This window comes from Diceros bicornis, chromosome 19 (assembly GCF_020826845.1).
Source record: "Diceros bicornis minor isolate mBicDic1 chromosome 19, mDicBic1.mat.cur, whole genome shotgun sequence".
NCBI classification, from domain to species: domain Eukaryota; kingdom Metazoa; phylum Chordata; class Mammalia; order Perissodactyla; family Rhinocerotidae; genus Diceros; species Diceros bicornis.
The window spans coordinates 26,889,697-26,895,946 of NC_080758.1; the positions used below are offsets into that span (position 1 = coordinate 26,889,697).

Below are 6,250 nucleotides of genomic sequence, written 5' to 3' on the forward strand. Positions count from 1 at the left end.
CCCCAGCCAGCCCGCGCGCGCCGGGTCACGGCCCCGCCCTTCCCCCACCCGGCCCGAACCGCACCGCTGTGAGGAGCGGCCCGCGCACCGCTCGCAGGGCCCGCCGGCGCCTGCCCGGCCCGAGGCCCCCCCGGCCGCCGCCCCGTGCCCGCTAACCGGCTTACCGGCTCTCCGTGGGACAGCGTCCAGGGCCCGTCCCAGCTCCGGTTCCGTCTTCGTCTCGTTCAAACCGCCCGACCCCGCCCGCGCGCCCGCGCGATGACCTCACACGTAGCCCCCGGTTACGCGCCGACGTAAAGGCTCGTCATCGCCCGCCGGCTCCTTTTATAGAGAGGGACACAGCCTCGCGCCGGGGGCGGAGCCCGGCCCTTGATCGACGGCTGAGGCGCCCAAGGGGCGGGGCGCCGACTGTCGGAGCCGTGCAGCCACGTGGTCTGCCGCAGCCAATGAGATCTCGCCTCGGGCCGGGTGTGACTCCGCCTAGAAGGCGGGATCCAGTTCCAAATTCTCCATCCCAGTAGCCGAAAAAAAATTGGTTTTACAATGAATTTGTACAAAAATGGGTTATTGATAGGCGCTTTGAGGAAAGACTTAAAAGTCACCTCAGAGACACATTCTTTGAGCGCTCTATAATGATCCCGTAATCTCATCATCCATTTATTTTCTTCTTAGTTCCTTATGAAGTCATCTTGTTTATTTGTTTACACCTTTATTGTCTGCCTTTCCGTAAATTCCACGACAGCAAGGATCTTCTCAGTCCTGTTCTCGGCTGTGTCGCAGTGCCTGACACATAGGTTCTTAGTAGAGACTTGCTGAAAGAATGAATTACACCCACTTTACAGAAGAGGAAACTGAGGCTCAGAGAGGTCAATTGACTTGCCCAGCATCACAGAGGCTGATCCACGTTTCGGGCTGGTTTCCTTGTCTAGATGTCCTTTATTCATGTGTTCAACAAATATTTATTCTCCCCGATCAATCAGGCTCTAGTGATTTGATGGTGAGCAAAACCCAGACCTAGCCTCTGAGCACTTCCAAGTTTCCACTCTAACAGGAGAGGCAGAGGCCATAACTAATGATACAAGTCACTGTTGAATTACAAACCAGCCTTAGTGCTAGGCAGGAGCGGCATGCGGCAGGGGTGATGGCACCTGCGTTGCATGCAGTAGGGTCCAGTTCTCACCCAGTCACTTGCTGAAGCCTGGGGAGATGTTCAGGGAAGAATGGGGTGGGGAGCTGGGGCAGGAGCTGTTTATCAAGCGATCTGGAGGTATTTCAATATTTTAACCACCAGTACCCCTGGCTGTCTCTCTGGTATGTAGAGCTCCAAGAGTACATCACAAGGAGAACTGACCTCACCTGTGCAGTATGGGAAGGCTTCCCGGAGATGAGACTTGCCCTAAAAGATGAGATGTTAACCCGGCGAAAGGGTTGGGGCAGGAAAGAGCAAACAAGGGGATACAGCAAAGAGCCCTGTAATCAAATGATTATAGCAATAGTAGTAATATTAGCATTACAGTGAATTGATACGAAGCATGGATAATTGAGTAAAGATAGATATTCTTAAGCCCTTTGTGGCAACATGTGTTACCCCCATTTTATACAGGAGAACATTAAGTTCCCAACAAAGTAAGTGAATTTCATGGGTAGCAAAGCCAGCAGGTCTGGGTTCAAATCTTGACTCTGCTAAGAGTTACAATTAAATGAGATGTGTGTAAAGTTCATAGACCACTCCTAGCACATAGTATGTGCTCAATTAAATGTTAGTGATTTCTGAGTCCCTTCAGTTAATGTCAATATTCAATTCATGTCAATTAATTGTTGTCAGCATTCTCTAAAGGCCAATTTGATTGGAGGAAGGACATTAGTGTGGGAGATGAGATCAGTGGAGAAAGCCACGACAAGAAGAGCCTCAAGTGCCAGACTAGAGCTTGGACCTGGTTCTGCAGACACAGGGCATCCCAGGAGGTTTCCAAGCAAGGGCCTCCAAAATAAAACTCATTTACCCTCCCAGGAGACAGCTCCCAAAGAAATGAGAGAGGGGCACATGATCTGCTCCAAGTCCACTCTCCTCCCTGAGCAGGGGACTATCCAAGGTAATCTGGGTCAGATTAAGCCTTGACTGCAAAAGGACAGAGAGTAAAAAGAAAAAACAATTTCCACCCAGCAGGAGAAATAGCTTTTTCTCCAGCAGGAGACTTTAATATAAGTCTTTAAGCAACCATTTTAATATGTATAGTAATCTCATTATCACAGATAGAAATTCTTGAGTCTCCTCTCCAAAAACAAAAAACTATGACTTTAAGGCCTGAGTTTTCCAATTGCATGACAAGTTTATTGAACTAAAGAATGGTGTTGGGAGGTCTCAGCTGCCTTAAGGACCTCACGAGCTCATGGAGGAGACAACTACAAAAATAAGAAATTATAATGCAGAGTGCTCTATGCTGAGATAGATTCTTCTATCTATCCACAGGGAAGGAGTGCTCAGATTAGAGAATGGCTCCTAATCCTGCCTAGGATAGGGGCAAAGAAGGCTTCCTGAAATTAGTGAGAACTGGAGGGGCTGGCCCCATGGTTTAGCGGTTAAGTGCTTGCGCTCCGCTGCTAGCAGCCCGGGTTCGGATCCAGGGTGCGCACTGACGCACCGCTTCTCTGGCCATGCTGAGGCCTCGTCCCACATGCAGCAACTAGAAGGATGTGCAACTATGACATACAACTATCTACTGGGGCTTTGGGGGAAAAATAAATAAATAAATAAAAATTATAAAAAAAAAAAAAAAAAGAACTGGAGGACCAGTCTGGCAAAGGGGAGAAGGCTGTTCCAGGCAGAGAACAGCATGTGCTGAGACTCAGAGTATGCAGTCACCAACTCAAGTAATGCCAACCTCTCTTTTCTTTCTGCAATGCTGAGACCTCAGGATGAAGCAAAGCTCAGAGAGCACAGGTAGGTTATAAGACCTGAAGCACCAGGACTTATGCACTGCTGTTTGCATATTTCACAATTAATTGATGCAAGTTTTAAAAATCAAAAATAACCAAGTACAATGCATGATTCTGGAATGGATACTGGACCAGAAAAATATATTTATTTTTCTTCCTCTATAAAGACATTTTGGAGCAATTGGCAAAATCTAAATAAGGTCTGTAGACTAGATAAAGAAGTGAATAGATGTTCATTTCCTCACTGTGATAAATGTAGTATAGTTATCTAAGAGAATGTTCTGGTTTTTACGAAATACACACTGAATGATTTAAGGGTAAAGAGACATCATGTCTGCAACTTAACCTCAAATGGTTCGGAAAAAAATAACATTAATACTGAGAGGATGACAAAACAAATGTGGCAAAATGTTAATATTTAGAGAATTTGGATGATGGATATTTAGGAATTCTTTGTACTATTCTTGCAACTTTTCTATAAGTCTGAAATTATTTTAAAATAAAAAAAACTTTAAGAAATCAGTCAAGTGAAACAGAAAGAAGGAAGGAAGAAAGGAGGGAGGGAGGGGAGGAAGGTAGGCTGGAAGGAAGTAAGAAAGGAGGAAGTGAGGAAGGCAAGCAAATGTACCCGGGCTACAAAGGGCAGCAGGTTGTTTCAAGCTCCAGCAAAACAAAAAACAAACCAAACCCCGCCCTCCCCACCCCCTCCCCGCCACACACACACACACACACACACACACACACACAAACCCAAAAGTAAATAGATGCAGGAGACCAAGGAGAAACAGTAGTAGACTTTGGCTTCACAGAACAGATTCCGACTCACAACTCCTTTCCCACGGGCTGTGTGGCCTTGGCTATGCTATGGGCCCTCTCTGAGTCTCAGTTCTCTTACCTGCAATCCTGGAAATCACGGCCTCACATCGGGGTTGCCAGGATTCTCTAACAGTAAGCAGCTTCTGTTCACTCAGCACCACCCGCAAGCACTTTTCCATATGCTTCGCATACACCGAATTGTTTGATCCACACATCAGCCTATGAGGTTGATATTATTACCCCTGTTTCACAGTTGGGTAAACTGACGCACAGGGAGACTATGGAGCACACCAAAGGTCACAAGTTAGGAGCGGATGAAGCCAAGAGGAGCAGCCAGTCTGGCTGCAGCAGGGAATCAAGGACCAAGTGCAGGCCTGGAACAGAGGCTCACTCAAGAAGCAGCCGGCTGGTAAACCAGAGGGACTGAGGTTGGGTAGGAGACCCTGTCTGTCTTATACTGACCCCCCACCAAACAGCCATGGAACTGTCCAGAGACCAATCTCTGCACCCCCAGGGATCCCTTCCACAGGGTTCTGGGGTGCTGGATGCCAAAGCCACCCCCATCCACTGTCCCTAACATCCCGCAACATAATGTGGGGGGCCGTGATGGACATAACTGCAACACCAGATACCGTGGCTACAGTTAGGATCAGTCAGCTCAACTCTTCTGCAACACCTGGGGGAATATTGCCCTGTCCTTCCTTTTTAATGTTTCATTAATACATGAATAAATATTGGATGTTACTATCACTACCAGCACCCAGTCATTAACGCTGCATTGATAAATGGCTTTCGTTATCACAGTGCCATCCAATACATGTGGGCTTACTGTATGCCAGACACCAGGCAGAGCACTTTACCCGGATCATGCCTTTGAACACTCAGCAGCCCTAGGAAGTAGGTAAGATTTATGATCCCCACCTTTTAGAGATGAAAAACTCCAAGAGTCACCTGCCCAAAGTGACCCGGCATGTTTCCGAACCTGATACAGCCCCAGGCAACTGCTTCAGAAAAGGCCTCCATGTGATGCAAACTTCAGACCCTTCCCCCAGATTGGAAGGTTCATTGCATTCTCCCCTTGCCACCAAGCCTGGGATCACTCAGCTCAGAACCTGGCCCCCATCTTGAGAAAACACGTAAAAAAAAACGGCTCCCACAGCTCCTCCAAGGCCTCCCCCCAAGCCGGACCCACAAATAGCCAAGGACACCCAAGGGCCCCTCACCTGGAGGGCTAGTCCATCTCCTCTCTTGGGCTTTCGAGGTCGGGGCTGTTGATTTTGCTTCATCCTGTCCTGGCACTTGGTGCAGCACTGTACACAAGATGGCTTAATAGGGCTGCCAAGGCCCCTGGGTCCCAACACCTCAGAGAGGAGTGCCAGCCCAGCTTCCTAATTGCCAATTGTCTCACCATGGCAACTTGCACCTGGGCTGCTCTAGACCAGCTGCACCTGAAAACAGTCGGTTTTTCATCCTCCACTGAAACTTCGGACAAGACCCTTTAGGAACTTGACCTTAAGGCACCCAACTAAAATCATGGGGGTGGCCATGGTTACGACCTCTCACATATGAAGAGACTGAGGCTCAGAGAGGTGGCAAGTCCGACTAACGCTCAATTGATACTCTATGTACACCTCGTTCACACACCTTCCTCCCTCTGCCTGCACCAGCTGACCAATATTAACCTCTAGAGAGGTACTGAAATCTTCATCAGCTCCTTTCTCCTGCCCAAAGGATAGAAGTGGTGAGATATGAGGATTATGGCATGATGGGCTCTGGGCTTGGGACGCCTTGTCTGGGGGGCCCCAGGTAAACTTTCAGATGGAACTGCTGCCAGCAGTTGCAACATTAAGCTAAGAAAAGCAACAGGGACATGCTCTGCACAAACTAAGGCCGCAGGCAGCTGTTAGAATCACGGGGCCACTCCCCACCAGTTCTCTTACTGGGGTCAAAGTCCCCTTACTGAATGTGGCTGAACTGCAAGACAACTTGGGAGCAGTGGAGCAGAGGAATTCCACAAAGGCGTGAGGAACTGGGAGAAATCAGCCCTGGGATTCTTGCATTGTTAATCATCTTGATCAGCTACCCAAGAGCTGTAAGAAATAGTCTTGACATGGCTGTTCCAGACATCAAGCCTTTCAAGGAACACTCCAGTTACTTGTATTAGGAACCAAGGTTTAGAAACCCATTCACTAGGCCGGCGTGGTCCCTGGAGCAGCAGCATGGAATTCTCAAGCTGTGCTCCCGACTTAATGAATCAGAAACTCTGGAGATGGGGCCCAGAAATCTCTGCTTACCAAGCCTCCCAGAGGATGCCGATACACTGCAGTGTGGGGACCAGGTCACTAGCTCCACGTCTGCTTGGGGTCACCATGGTATTCCTGCACTGTGCTTGCTGAATGAATGAATGACCTACTTAAGCCACCCACCTTTCCACTGTAACCAGGCCCTCCCACGCCCCACCCATCTGACCTGCAAAAGAACAAAAGGGACACCAGAC

The 6,250-nt window shown here is 48.6% G+C and overlaps 1 protein-coding gene across 2 annotated transcripts in view; it reads right to left on the reverse strand.

Annotated features, from left to right (window-relative positions):
* The window catches only part of MAPRE1 (microtubule associated protein RP/EB family member 1), a 28,908-nt gene extending 28,640 nt beyond the window's left edge, over positions 1-268 (reverse strand). For both annotated transcript variants that reach the window (XM_058562938.1, XM_058562936.1), the window contains exon 1: positions 165-268. The gene's annotated coding sequence lies outside the window, so the exon portion shown is untranslated. The remainder of the gene's footprint in view (positions 1-164) is intronic.
* Between the last annotated feature and the right edge of the window lie 5,982 nt (positions 269-6,250).